This window comes from Schistocerca nitens, chromosome 2 (assembly GCF_023898315.1).
Source record: "Schistocerca nitens isolate TAMUIC-IGC-003100 chromosome 2, iqSchNite1.1, whole genome shotgun sequence".
NCBI classification, from domain to species: Eukaryota; Metazoa; Arthropoda; class Insecta; order Orthoptera; family Acrididae; genus Schistocerca; species Schistocerca nitens.
Window position 1 is genome coordinate 597,063,420 of NC_064615.1, and position 15,448 is coordinate 597,078,867.

The 15,448-nt window shown below is 40.4% G+C and overlaps 1 pseudogene; it reads left to right on the forward strand.

The window, feature by feature from the left end:
- The first annotated feature begins 2,017 nt into the window (after positions 1-2,017).
- LOC126235184 (ribonucleoside-diphosphate reductase large subunit-like) overlaps positions 2,018-15,448 on the forward strand; it is a 91,177-nt pseudogene continuing 77,746 nt past the window's right edge.

The following is a 15,448-nucleotide window of genomic DNA, read 5'->3' on the forward strand; positions in this document are numbered from 1 at the left end:
CAGTTTTAACAGCACTTAGTCACAACAGTCAAGTTTAAGTACTTTTTGCGTGATAAATTTATTGAAAGGGCGGAACTATGTTTCGTTCTGACAGTGTATTAATTCTGTAAATATTAGCAGTTCCAGTTTATTGTATTGTATTCACATATTTTGACACTCTTCTGAAAAATGATCAGCGTAACGAATATTATGTTCAAATGCTTTATAGTTTTGTAATTACACTTTCTGACTTGTTACACACTCACGAGAATCTAATTTTTGGGTTTATGTAACGAAAACTGAATCTAATCTGATCTCTGTGCACCAGGTAATAGCGTACACGATCAGTTTCTATCAGTTTCTAGCCGCCACGTGACCAATGCAGGAAGAAAGTCCTGTGCTTGTGGTACCACCAAGGCGCCGTTTCGTAAGCCTGCCGGTAAATGTGTTTATATGTACCGGCAGTGGGCGCGAAGTCTTCCACCTTCCCAATGTTTGTGTATCGGCGGATGAGTTGTAGCGGGACCTGCGCCGTTTGCGGGATGCCGCAAACGGACATAATATCAGGCTGATTCCATCCGCTGGTCAAGCCAGGACAGGCAGAAGGCGGTGCGCACGCCTCCCATAGCCCCTGCGCCTCTGTCCCCGGCCCGTGGTGCTGACTGATAGGGTTGTCGATTCATTTTCGGTGAATCAGTACGCCGCCCCACACCTCGACGAGGTTTTGCGAGCAGCGGTGTTGCTGTTGCCGGCGCGCTCTGCCGTGGCGAAAGGCAACACAAGCGTTGACACCAACTGCCAGGAGGGCAGGCAAGACGACTGTGACGTTGATTACTAATTCACAGCAGATGACAAAAGTCATGGGATACCTTCTGGTATCATGTCGGACCTCATTTTGCCCAGCGTAATGCAGTAGTTCGAGGTGGCATGGACTCAACAAATCGTTGAAAATCCCCTGCAGAATTATTGAGCCATGCTGCCTCTACAGCCGTCCATAATTGCTATAGTATTGCCGGTGCAGAATTTTGAGCGCGAACTGACCTCTAGATTATATCCCATAAATTTTCGATGGGATTCATTGTCCAGAATGTTTTTCAAACCGATCGTGAACAACTGTGGCTCGGTGACAAGGCGCATTTTCATCCACAGAAATTCCATCGTTCTTTGGGAAGATGAAGTCCATCAATGTCTGCAAATTGTATCCTGTTAACGAAACAACCATTTCCAGTCAATGAATATCAATTCAGCTGGCCCAGAGGACCCAGTCCACTCCTTGTAAACACAGCCCTCACTATTATGGAGCCACCACAATCTTGCACAGTGCCCTGTTGACAACGTGGGTACATGGCTTCGCGAGGTCTGCGCCCAACTCTAAACCTAACATCACCTCTTACCAAGTGAAACTCATTAGATGAGGCCGAGGTTCTCCAGTCACTAGGGTCTAACTGGTACGGTCCAGTAGAGGCGCTGAATGCGAGGTCGTGCTGTTGGCAAAGGAAGTCGCGTCGGTCGTCTGCTGCCATCGCCCATTAATGTCAAATTTCGCAACACTGCCCTAACGGATAATTTTGTCGCATGCCCCACATTGATTTCCACTGTTATTTCCCGCAGCAGTGTTTATTGTCTGTTAGCATGGACAACTCTACGCAAATGTCACTGTTCTAGATCGTTAAGTGACAGCCGTTTGCCACTGCGTTGTCCTTGGTGAGAGGTAATGCCTGAAATTTGGTATCCTCGGCACATTCTTGACACTGTTGATCTCGGAATGTTGCATTCCCTAGCGATTTCCGAAATGGAATGTCGGATGCATATAGCTCCAACTACCATTCTGCGTTCAAACTCTGTTACTTCCCGTCGTGCGGCCATAAGCACTTCAAAAACCATTTCACTTGAATCATCTGAGTACAAATGACAGCTCCACCAATGCACTGCCCTTTTATACTTCGTGTACGCGATACTGCTGACAACTTATATGTGCATATCGCTATCCTGTTGCTGTGTCACCCTTAGTGTATACAGAATTGTGCCGCAGATAGGGATGACTCATGGTACATTGTTGAATGAACCTTCCAACATAGCAAAATGGTTGGTAAAATCAAAGCCAGATGGACAGCCCGTAAGCCACAAACAAAGGGCTTCCGCGTCTGGTTGCCTCTTGTTTTGTTTGAATAGCGATTGACGCAATGACTTGAGATTTGTAATTCACGGGTCCAAAGTTGAACTCAGACATCATGACTCTTTGCGCTCCACTTTTTCCATCACAGTCACAGTAGAAAGTGACCTACTTCATAATCGAAAGCCGGCCGCGGTGGTCTCGCGGTTCTAGGCGCTCAGTCCGGAACTGCGAGACTGCTACGGTCGCAGGTTTGAATCCTGCCTCGGGCATGGATGTGTGTGATGTCCTTAGGTTAGTTAGGTTTAAGTAGTTCTAAGTTCTAGGGGACTGATGACCACAGATTTTAAGCCCCATAGTGCTCAGAGCCATTTGAACCATTTGATAATCGAAAATTTTCCATGACGCTAAACACAGAACATCCGACTCGGTTAATCCATGTAGCTTGATTGTCGACAGCTTGCGATTCTCGTAAACTTTGGGGCTTTTAATCACAAAAATGATTTTTATGTTCTTCAGAACATGATCGTGATCATACGATTGTGCACAGCCTTACTGTTCCACCAATAGATTTGTTATTGTTCTTGCAAAAATTTAGTCACATTTACTTGCCCATATAGACCACAACATCATACTGTTTCATTATATAATGAGTAGCTCATTGCTCTGTTGTACATTATATGCACTCCAGCTGTCCACTTTGTTTCATATAGCGACATTATCACTTGTGATCACTCACCCGAAGTCACTTCTGTTTGCGCAAAGTGTATGACATTAGTCGTCGGGAAACAGCTCGTTGCATTCTGTCGTTGTGATTTGGGGACTTAAATGTTTCGCTATCTAGAATAAATCACAAACGATCACTATTTTACTTTCCTTCGTATTTCCGTAGTTGAAACGTGCGCCACTCGCACAGGACATTAGAGTCATTGAAACAGCTTTACACTTTCAAAAATAACTGCTCATCCATTTTGGTACTGTCAAAAGTACCAATCCAGTTATTGTTAACTACCAATAAAAAATAATTAACTGGGCTATTCGACCTAAACCTAAAAACGGGAAAATCGTATGGAAAACATACCAGAACATTAGGTTCAATTGCTTTTGTTGTAAGAATAATTGCCTACTTTGGACACACAGTAATAATTAAGTTAATAACTATTGCAAATATTCATTCACTGATGTCATAGATGATAATGTTCTGGGATAACTTCTCAATTACCGAAAAAGTACTCAATGCACAAAAGTAACTAATTAAAAATATGTATGGGGTAACGCATGAATATCTCGTTTGCATCTGTTTAACCAAGTGGGAATATTAACCACAGCCACTTCACTGATGAATTTTCTTGTCAACAATCTATTGGAGTTTGCGAGTAATAGAGATGTTTCCCAACTAGAATACTAAAACAAAAAATCGTAACTTTGGCTCAGAAAGGAGTAAAATACACAGCTATAAAGCTTCCCACGGAAATGACAGACAGCATATGTGTCTTCAAATCTGATTTAAAGTTGTCTCTACATCTCCATCCACAGCCATACTCTGAAAACTATCATGTATTGCATGGCAGAGCGTCAGTGGGTACTTCGCAGTTATTCGGTTTTTCAGAGTTGCATGCCTCAATCGGAAAAATTGAATACTTGTACGATCAGTTTTTTGTCCGTCTGTGTGTGTGTCTGCTCGACTGTTAAGATCCTTTCTCTCACGGATGGGTAGAGGTATGAAGTGGAAATCTATGCCACATATTAACGTCTACGGCCTCTTGACGATGTAAAAAAATTTACTAAATCAATGAAATGAAAAAGCCTGCAGGTTACTTCCCGATGACCTATAATCATGAAATTAGACAAGAAGCAGATTTTCTCAGTACAAGCGAAGGAAAAAATCAGGAAATTGATAATTTGTAATTATATCACATAAAACATGTTTTGTGCTGTTACAAATCTATATTGCATTCGTAATCCGTCAAAAGTCTCAGGAACTACTGTTGGGATTTTGATCTGGCTTTCAGTAGTAGGCCGAGCGATTAACAAGGAAAGTTTGTGTGCATAATTTATAAATATTTCGAGTGCTGATTTGCTGAGCTACGATAAAGGGAAGTCTTGTGTCGCTATGTAGCGATACCTTTTCCATCTTGCTGTGCTAGATGTAACGTCGCCCGACAACCGCGCTACGCCAGCGCAATCATCGCAGGTCCTTTACAAGCTGCTCATTCTACCTACAAGGCTTTCCTGAAAGTCTGTGTCTACGACATATACAGCATCTGTTCCACTGTTTGGGGTGAAGTTCCTATTTCCTATAAAATATCCGTTGAACTATTCCACAGAACAACTCGAGGTTTTCGTAACAAAATTATCCCTATGGTCGGCTGTACCGTTTCCTTCTCAGGAGACACCCCTTAAGGTCTTACTAGTGTAACCTCCCCCGCACTTATCGACCTTAATTGCAGTGAAAATTTAAACCACGTGTACCTAATGGAAATTTGGGAAAAGCTGTCGTCACCGAAGTTAATCTGTCGGTAAAGAGGGAGGAAAGGGTTACATCTTGCATAAATAAAGGAAAAATGCAAATGAAATTGGTGGAAATTAATTTTGAAAAAGGGTAAAGTTAATGAAGAAAGTAAATGTGCGGTCGTTACGTTAACAATTAAATGGCGTTAATTAGATATTTGAGATTTAGGGAAAATTACGGTCGCCAGTCCTATGGAAAACTACTATAATAACTGAAAAAGAAATGTTAATACACATATAATTAGCACTAAAAGTGTGGCAACTGAAGGTTGACATGTGTTGTGTGAAAACTGAATGTTTGTCAGAAGTAATAAATTTCGCTACACTCTGACTTAATTTAGCAAAAGAATTAATAAAACCGTAAAATTGAAAGTTAATTTAGTGACTGAAATTAATAATGAACTTTGCTTCTGAAGCACTACGAAATAGAATAAAATAAGGTTAGTCTTGGGCTACCTCAACAATCAGCTCAAAAGATACTTGAATCTACGCAATTTAGAAATAAGAGATTTAACTTTGAACTTGGATTAAATGATTTTGAACAATTAACAATAGTAAAATTTAGAACGTACCAAGCTGAGCTGCTGTCACAGGGAAGCTAAAGTATGTTAACAAAACTCGCACTCTTAATTTGTGCTTGTGTAATCTAAATATTGTAGCCAGCAATGAATACTTTAACTGAACTTTGAAATTAAAGAAATGAAATAGAATGATATTACTTTAATGCTGGCGTTTGAATATCAACGAAACACGGGTTCATTTCGGAAAAGGAAGGAACCCTGCATGGTAATGCAATTGGGACAATGAGCAACAAAGGTTCAAGCTAAGTTGCTGTATTTTAGTGATGCAAATGGAACAGTTTGAAAATCTGAGGTCTGCCATACATTTCTAAAACTTTACGTGCTTTCAGTCTTCCTTGTTGGCTGATTGAAGGTTTGAAGTCTTCGATCGAGGAGGTGGCGACAATCACTTATTTCGGCCGTAGCTGTTGCAAAAACTGGATGTTGGCGCGCCTTCTTCTCGACACGGTCACCAGGCAAAACGGGCTCTTGATGTGTGTGCCAGCTAATGTTTCCCGTCCGCGTTACCGTGACAGAAACTATCATAGCAAGTCGAGCGCAATTACATGCTGCCAAACCCCGAAAGCGCGGCAACTCGCGGGAGCGTCACACAACACACCTGCTCCACCGCCCTACTCCTCCCAAACTCTGCTTTGCCCGCGCTCCACGCGGCAGAGTTCACTACCAAAGATCCTAAACACTTTGGTTCTCCACACGACCTATCGATGTAATCGTTCGATGAATAGTTTTCCCTAGGCAAGGCCCAGTGTAAAAATTCTGTGTAAAGCATGTTACTTGCTATATGGTCAAAAAACCATGATAAAACTCATTATTGCCTCACTACTGCCCACTACAACAGATATCTTCAACCACTCTTCAAACTAAGGCCTGGAAACAGGGAATAGTCAAGCAACTATCTAAAAAGGACATTGCCACAGCACCCTCCGATTACCGACCTGTTTGCATTTTTCCTGCACTGTCCGAGGCCTGAGAGCAACGATTCGCAACCCATGGACCGCGGTATACTTGAGGGCCGTGGACAGCATGGCACTGGGTTATAAGCACATGTCGACAAGACAAAATTATCAGGAGCATCAAGTGTTTCCCCCGTCAGTCACCAAAAATCAGAGAATACAGAGTGAAATAAGAGTTCAAATGCCTTATCGTTATATTACTCACAAGGGAATGGTCCATTCTGTCATTTCGAAATCTTCAAAAGAAGCTACTGCCAGTACTTTTTTTAATATTGAAAATTGCCAGTATTGTGTGCCTCCAGGCGCCTGGACATGTTCAGCCCTACAGAACGCGCTACGGGGCTAGTGCACAGCCTTGGGAAGCTCCTCATGGTGTAAACACACAACATGCCTCAACCTGATCGTAATTTATCGAGCGGTGGTTTCTCGGACACAACTGTTCATAAGAACGACTGGCCGGAATTTCCCCATCTCAAATAAAGAATACAGCAAGAATGAAGTAAGGAAGGATATTGGCGTTTTACCTCCTGTCCACAGCTAAAATTACTGGAGACGGAGCTTTGTAATGGAGGAGAAGGAAGCGGCCATCGTCCTCTCAAGGAACCATCCCAGAATTTGCATGCAGTGGTTTCGGTGGCCGCACCGATACCTGGATGGCCGGCCCGAGAATTGGACACAGGTCTATCAAATGCCACTTGAGGGCATTAGTCACTACACAACCCCGCTTAGACCTCGTGATGATAATGCTGAAATGGTATTCACTGAGTTTTCTTCCTATTTTTCTGCTGACAGAATTTGTATTTATGCAGATTTGTAGAACTGATATTGAGGTATTGGCATTTTGGCATGTACAGTAATTTTTATACCTAAGAAGTTGCAAATTAAAGACCGAGAGAGGAAAAAAGGAATTTTTTTTAATACTGCCTGTTGGCTTCACAGGTAAAATTTCAGAATACATCGAAAAATCAGTCTGTATATTACTTGTGCACTGTTTCATCCGACACCTCCTTGCATCGTTCACTGTCTTTGAGAGTTTTATACGAAGCTGCAACAGAGAAAGCATTAAAGAAGGCATATTCTTTATGCAGACGTGTATTTAACGAGATTTTCAAACTGCCGAGACGTAATGGAAATCGTATGGAAACCGTATGGATGACTGCATTGGTAAGTTCTAGTGATTTATAAAAATAATATTTTCTTTGTTAACTTAATTAAAAATGCCTAACTTCGATGAATAAATCACTAATAATGAAGGCAGAAAAAACTTCCAAAAACTGAGGTGCACTTATCGTACAATTAGAGCTGAACATCATAGTTTCCCTGCATGTCAAAATGCATCTAACAATGACACAGAATTTTTGTTATAAGGAAACTCTTGAAAAAAGTGATGTATTGATACGAAACTGAAAATAAAGAGTGACACGCAAGTACGGCGACGACGAGAGCACGGTTTGCACTGCCATCATCACGCCACAGACGAGTGTCAGCACTGACATTCAGATTCCTACAACAGTACTACCAACCACGACGATAGTATCAATGGCCAATGACGGCACCGCCTTGTCACTTATACGTCTGAATCTACTTTTAGTCAGTGACAGTGTGTTGTATCGCTGCAGGACTCTGTCTGCTTTTAGTTACTGCTGCATCGTGGAAATATGAATGACGGGTTCAAACGTGGTTTTGTCGTAAGACTAAGCAGTCAAATGATGAAGCAAGTTCCTCATCAGGTTCTCTAAGTAGTGAGATTGTCAGTAAGTGAATTCCGAGTCAAGTAGTGGCAAAATACCAAAGAAGAGTAACGCATGTTTTCAGAAAGATAACCCAGATTTGTTTTTGAAAACTTGAATGTGGTGTTCTGGGACTGATGAAGTCCCTATACCTCAGCGTGTGACTTGTTTGGAAACGCTACCCAACGAATGTATGAAACTATCGAAACCTGAAAGGTATCAATCAACTAAACATTCTGAATGTGTTGGAAAGGCTCTTAATCCCTATCAGATCAACACAAGAAATTTTTCATACGACTAAATTAAGTATAAAATTAAAAGTCAAAATTTTATATTAAAACTTTGTCAACATATATTTTATTGTAATAACGTTTTAAATATCAAGTCTTAAAGTAATAAAACTTTCGTAAAAGTACGGTTTTAAGAAAAAAATAAGTGGCGCTAAATAATAAAGCTATAAAGCCAGAATTTGGTCAGAATGTGCCTATTGAAATCTTAAATAAGTGGTGTAAGTTTCAAAGTAAAAGAATAAAAATTACAACCGGAATCCACATTTTTAAGAAAAACTGAAGACGCTAAATATTAAACTCAGGGGCGTGAAAATTTGTTTTATGCATCAGTTCAACCTAAAAATAATAACTAAGATACCACGTTAAGCTACCTCTTATAATTTTTGAGTAATTTGATGAAAACCAAATTTGTAACTAAAATATACCCATTCGTAGTAGATTAAGCACCTGTAATTTTAATGATAGAAAATTTTGGTTACAGCACTACTAAATAATAGAGCTATACCAAATTTTAGAACCGTAATAGTAATAACATCCTATGCAAGTTCTAGTAAAGCTATAGTTCAGAGGTAACGGTCTACCGTTAGTTCCATTCTAAAATTTCTAGAAAGTTTTTATTCAAGCGAGCTGAAACTTTTTCTGTGCTTTCAACCAACTTACCTGAATGCATGTAAAAATTAAGAAGATTCTAAATTATTTCATAACTTTGTTATTAATGATTATGCGTCCGTGAAAGCGTTCGTTCAGAGGCTGCTGCCATGTGCAGAAGGCAGATAACAATATATGTTCCCTCGGCCGTCCGCTGCGGCACATATATAAATACAGCCCGAGAGGCAGGAACAAGGTTGACTTCGCACTCAGCCACTGTATAAGATCCGCGCCTGTTAAACGTCGGATTGCGATCTGCCTTGGATGACTTCAGAGACGGGCTATGACAAAACTCGTATTTACTGCAATAACTGTACACCGTCCTGGATCGCTTAGATTTCACTAAAGTAATTGTTAGTGTGCCATCCGTGTTAATTACAAATCCGCGAGGCATGTGGTGAATATTATTTCCACTTTTGTGGCAATCATTTATTTCAAACATTTATTTGAGTATTATTATTCAGGGCGAAAGACAATTTGGCAGTAACGTACCGTAGAAGTCGCCTCTGAACTGCTAGCTTTGCTGTTTGGAATAGAGAGATTTAATGTCAAATGAACAAAGTGATTTTCATAGTGTTGTGCGTTAGATACTTTACTCAATGTATGTTTGAACCAGAACTTCATACCTTCATTTATAATCATAGTCTTGATCCTGCTAAGTAGAAAGAGAATACAAACATTTCTTTCAGTGGGATGGAGCAAAATGTGGCCGTGCTGACTGGAAATATAAGGTCAGTATTTTCTCCATCGCTTTTTGGCTGACCACAGAAATAGTTGCCAGGCTCGTGTGAGAAAGACGGCGAACAAAAACAACATTAAACAACTTCATAAACCATCTTCATAATTTAACCCGCCGCCCCACAAGAGGAATCGACGATATATTGTAAAATGTAAATAAAGCTGTCATTACTGCTTCGAAACAAAGCGAATATTTTTCGCAGCTGATTGATGAGAGCACAAACGTTGCTGACAAGGTTTGTTTATTAGCTTTTGGTCGTTTTGAATTTTGAGTTGAATGACAATATTGAAGAAGAACTGTTATATTTCCAGACTTTGCCGACAGAAGCAACTGTCGAAGAGATTTTCAAATCTGTTTATGAATTTATGAAATAAAATGAAATACGTTCGTCAAAATGAGACAATTGATGGGGCACGTTGTCTGCCTGGTTTTCATTCTGGCTTAGTTTACACAGTTATGTCAGTTTCTTCCTTGGCTCAGTGGACACATTGCAGCACACAGATAGAGGCTCTCGCAGCTAAAGATTTGGGCGAGTGTCTAAAAAAATCTCTTGACAATGCGGTAAAAATCGTCAACCTTATTGAAGCAAGGCCTAAAAACTCGATACTGTTTGGTGCTTTGAGTGGCGAAACGGGCAGGGACACACACACAGCTTCTACTTCATGCCGAAGTTTGGTGGCTGTCGACAGGTACAGTATTGTCAAGATTTTGCGAACTTCGAGACGAACTCTGGATTTTTATTACGGTACGGATGGAGTTTGTGGTGGAAAACGTGCAAGTTCCCCTCAAAGTCCTTAACTCTGCAGGGAATACTTCGACGTATTTCCAATCTTACATGATTTTCTGGAATACAAAGAAATCAAACTTCATAAAACAAACACCTACAGCCATAAAATATCGCAACAAATCTGTGCCTTCCAGCCTCAGGTAATCTAAAATAATATCCTTTCCTAAAATTTACGTAAAAATTTTTAATAGGTCCGATTGTAAACACTAGTATTCTTTAACCAGTAATTTGTCTAAAACAGTTAATTTTTCAGACACTACTGTTCTTAAAACTAATAATAATTTATTGTAGTTACTTGTCTCGTACTATGATTATACGTTTTATTCTTCATTCATATGGCTGAGAAACGTACTAACTTACTTGAGCGGTAGCTAAGCCCTTTCATGTTTTCTTTAGGAACTGGTTCCCTAAAATTGAAGACTAAATCCGTTGAATCAGAAATCTCTTTAAAGAAGATTATTTATAAAAAGCTAAAAATGTCATCAGTAGAGGAAACTCGTTAATTGAACAGTCATGTGTCGACTCTAAAATCGTTTTGTAAAACACCACCATTGGTCCTGTTCTGGAAAAGTGTTCGGCAAGAGTAACCAGCGATTACCAAAACTGCACTGAGGCACTTGATGGGCTCTTCGATAGCCAATCTATGTGAACGAGCCTTTTCAATTTCACTTTTTTTTAAAAAAGTAAGTGCAGGAATATGCTGAATAGTAGATCATGACTTGACGCTAATATCAACCAGGTTGGGTGCAAACAATATCGAAAATGCTATTGAGGATTATTTTATTTTTTAATTTTGACCACTAGATTTGAGTTTTCATTTTTCTGTATAACAAAAATATAAAAAGTTTTAATCATTCTTGTTCAGTATGTTTTACTAATAAGGCTCTCTGACATGTGTGTGTGTGTTTTTTTTATATGTGTATTTAGGTACTGGGCCTATAAGCTTTTTTCTTACAAAATATTTGGTCTGCACAATCAAAAAGATTGTGGACTGCTGCCTTTAAGTATATAGACCCGACGAACCAAATAACTCCTTGACTATTAACAACCTACTAGACAAATACCAGCCAGGTATCCGTAAGCATCGGAGCACAGAATCTGCCTTAATAAAAGAAACAAATGACCTCAAACTTGCCCTGGATGGACAAGAGGCGACTATCAACTGCTTCTTAGACTTCAGCAAAGCCTTTGACACTGTCGACTTCAACATTTTACTTGATATACTTAGCACGCTAAATTTCACGCCAAGTGCAAGGCAATGGTTTCGCTCATATCTGACATCTCTCCAGCAACGCGTCGTGTCCGCCATCATAAAGTCACAATGTAGGAGGAAGCATGAGGCATCCCCTAGGGCTCGGTATTAGGTTCTATACTCTTTTCATTGTATATTTACGGTGTGTCATCAGAAGGCTTAGAGGAGGGCTTAGAATGCAGGGTTAAAGCTCAACGCGTCAAAACACAAGCGGTAATGGTTGGTCATTCTTGGCTTGCCCGAAATATCGAGAATGCCTACCATCTTAAATCCTAAATGGGACAAACGTATCTCCTGAACAAAGAGTCTAGGAGTAATAATATATGAAAATCCAAACAGAATTGAGCAAGTAACTGCAATGTGCAAGAGGGTATCAGCATCTCTCCATGCCATACAAGCATATAAAAAGCTCTCTCTTCTCGAGTTGAAAAAGAAACTTGTACAAACTCTCTTACTTTCAGTTATTGATTACAGCAATGTTATTCTGCAAGGAATTTCTGAGGAAAGCTCACGAGGTCTGGGACTGGTTATGAACACCTATTTTCGATATATCTGTACCGTTCGACTCTTCAATCATATTTCAGCAACATGTGGACTGCTGTCCTGGCTGCGTGCAGACAAGCGCAGAGATTTCCATACACTCCGTCTCCTCTGCTGTCTTATCACCGTCCACTGTCTCTCAGATCTCTATTCGACCTTAACGTCCTTTTCTGAACAACAAGGCAGAAACACTCATTCTCATAAGAGCAAAATTGTTTCTGCCTCACGTCATCACACAGCTACTTTCTTGAAGTCTCTTTCAATAGCAGGAATCCGATTCTGGAATAACCTCTCTTATTGCATTAGAGAACTGAATTACATCTCCAGTTTTAAAAGATCGTTAGTGAATAAAGCAACGATAATGATTACTCTTGTCCCTGTATGCACTCGTTGCCTCTTTACATCCTTCTTTCCAACCAATCTTCCTCATTTTCTACCGTTCTAAGCTGGTGTAGTTTTCTTAACGTTCCCTTCCCAGAACTCGTTGTATCAGAAATATCAGTTTTGTACACATACATATTCCTTTATATGTGCCACTGTCATTATTATCATTGCCGTCATTATTGTTGTTATTATTATTATTATTATAATTGTCATTATTACCGCAAGCAGCAGTAGTGGAAGTACTGCCAGTATTAACTTTCTTAGCTGTTAGTACTATTTATTTATAATGACAAGCCAAAACACCATGATCACCTGCTTAATAGCTTGCTGGACCATCTTTGTAATGCAGTATATCACCGTTGGTAGATTTGTGGAGCTTTGTGGTACCAGTTATCTACGCAGAAGTCATGCAATTCCCGTAAATAACTGGCCGTTGATTTGTGTACGCTGTCATAGTTCTCGATAGCGACCCAGATGGGAAACATCGGATTCACAGCAGGCGAATTTTGTAGCCAAGACAATAACGTGATTTCACTATCATGCTCCTCGAACCACTGTAGCATGATTCTAGCTTCGAGACACGGACTATTATACTGCTGAAAGACTTCAGGCATGAAGGAGTGCAGGTGGTCCGCAGCTGACATGGTGTCTTCGATTACGAGCACAGGTCCCATGCAAGCGCAGGAGAATGTCTATCGTGGCATAATAATACTCGGGCCAGCCTATGTCCGTGGCGCGGTGCACGTTTCGATCGGGTATTCACCTCGATGACGGCTACTGTGGAGACGACCACAAACCTGCTGTAATAAAAACGTGATTCATTCGACGAGCCGACACGCTCCAGTGATACGCGGTCCAGGCTCGATGATGTCGAGCCCACTACAATCGTAACCGCCGATGTCGATGGGGCAACATGTGAACACGCAGGCGTCATCTGCTACGGATGCTCAACAATGTGCGCTGAATGGTGTGCTCCGAAATACTTGTGCGTGCATGCTCTTTCCTCAGAGGTGCCGCAGATCACCATCTATCCTATTTTACAGATAACCCTCCAAACCCCATGTTCTGTAATGAGCCATGGATGTCCAACCGTTTAGCGCCTAGTGGTAGTTTCACTGTCCTCCTACCTCTTTCCATAGATGCTCACGACAGTAACAAGTGAACCTTCGGCCAACTTCACCGTTTTCGAGATACTCGTTCACAGGCTCTGCGTAATAATACGCTGCCCTTTGGCAAAGTCGCTTGTCTTATTGGATTTCTCTGTTTGCAGCGCACATCTCCGCTAGGGTAATCCCCCATCCTTTCCTACTCTTCTTACATACTTCCTTTGCTCCGTCAGGTGCCCGCAACCCCACCAGGAGGCATCGAGCCATGCAGTGGACAGTGGTCATAGTGTTTAGGCTGATCAGTGTAAATTGTCTCTACAGACACTGAAATCGTTTCCTACCGTTTGTCATATTACAGTTATTGTTATTTTTAGGTGAATATGATGTAAAAAAGGGTTCTGCATGTGTGAAACCCTGGTCAGATGTAAGAGACGGTCTGAAGTCCCTAATCTGATCAGTTCAAAAAATAAACGAAACTGAAACATTCTCGCACATCTTGGAATTTCCGGGACCATATTTTGCCAGTATCAATATCGATAACACGCTAAATTCGTCGAGATTCTCGATTCTCTGGATGGATGAAAAATCTACATAAATATTAAAGTTTGCACAAAATCCTCCGAACGCGTGTCCTACTCGCAGTTGTTCGGTTATTTTCCTCATAACAACTCTTTATGAAATTACAGAAAAATTCTCGAACAGAAATAAGGAGGCGATTACAAACCTCTTTATGTCACTATGCAACCACACACACACACACACACACACACACACACACACACTCTTCAAGTAGCCCCATTATCCCAATTCTTGAAGCGTCACGACAAGGCAAGAAAACATTCTCCATGAATTCTTGTCAGGATACCGCTCTCTGTAGAGTTCCTCTGCTTGATCAGCTTTTACACCTACCACCAACGCCAAAGAAGAGCAATGATAGTCCGATTTACAATCAAGAACTGCCACTGCTGTACGCAACACATTGCTTAAAATACTAGAGTAATACAGTACATGTATTCATATTGTAAATAAGAAAACATTATTGCAATTACTATTCTGCCAAGTTATATTCTTCATAGATGAGTAACATTACACTTTCTCGTCGTTGATGTACAGCATGCTGAACTCACATGAAACTTAAATTAAAGACGATTGACTGAATTACGTTGTGCATTTTCATTATCTTTCCATTCGACTACCGTCAACACCAGCCAGAGGACGAGTTACGTTATTCCAGGTACCTGCAACGTGTGCTATTGCAGGAAGTCAGTTTTGTTTTCGTGACTGACACACTGTGATACTATTTTGAACAGGCCTTGAGAATAGAAAGTGGATGAAATGGATGAGATGAAAAATGTGAAGTACTGCTCAAAAAAAGTCCTGCTGGTCATATCTGGGTAATGAACCAATGCAACCATTCTGGTTTATGTCCTCCTGGTACCTATACATTTTCTTGTTCATTTTTTTATTTTGATTCTAGACAAAATGCTATTTGGGATGGTTAAGACATTAACTAATTTGAATATAATGGATGGAAGACGTAGACATTTATCTTCATTTAGCTGAATTATACAAATTTATCTGCATCATCAACAGATCTGTTCTCTTTACGATGGTTCCTGCATATCAGTTAGACCAGTGAAAGCAACTACCGGGAATTTTAAGAACGAAGTGTGGAAACGTCAATAAAACAGCCATCTTTAAATATCTAGAGGGAAATATAAACATAAAAAGCGAAGAAGAAGCATTGAAAATCATATCTAAAAAAATGAAAAGTGATCAATCTGTACGATATGAATCGCCTTTCTAAAGATGTTAATTTAAAGCACTGTAATACA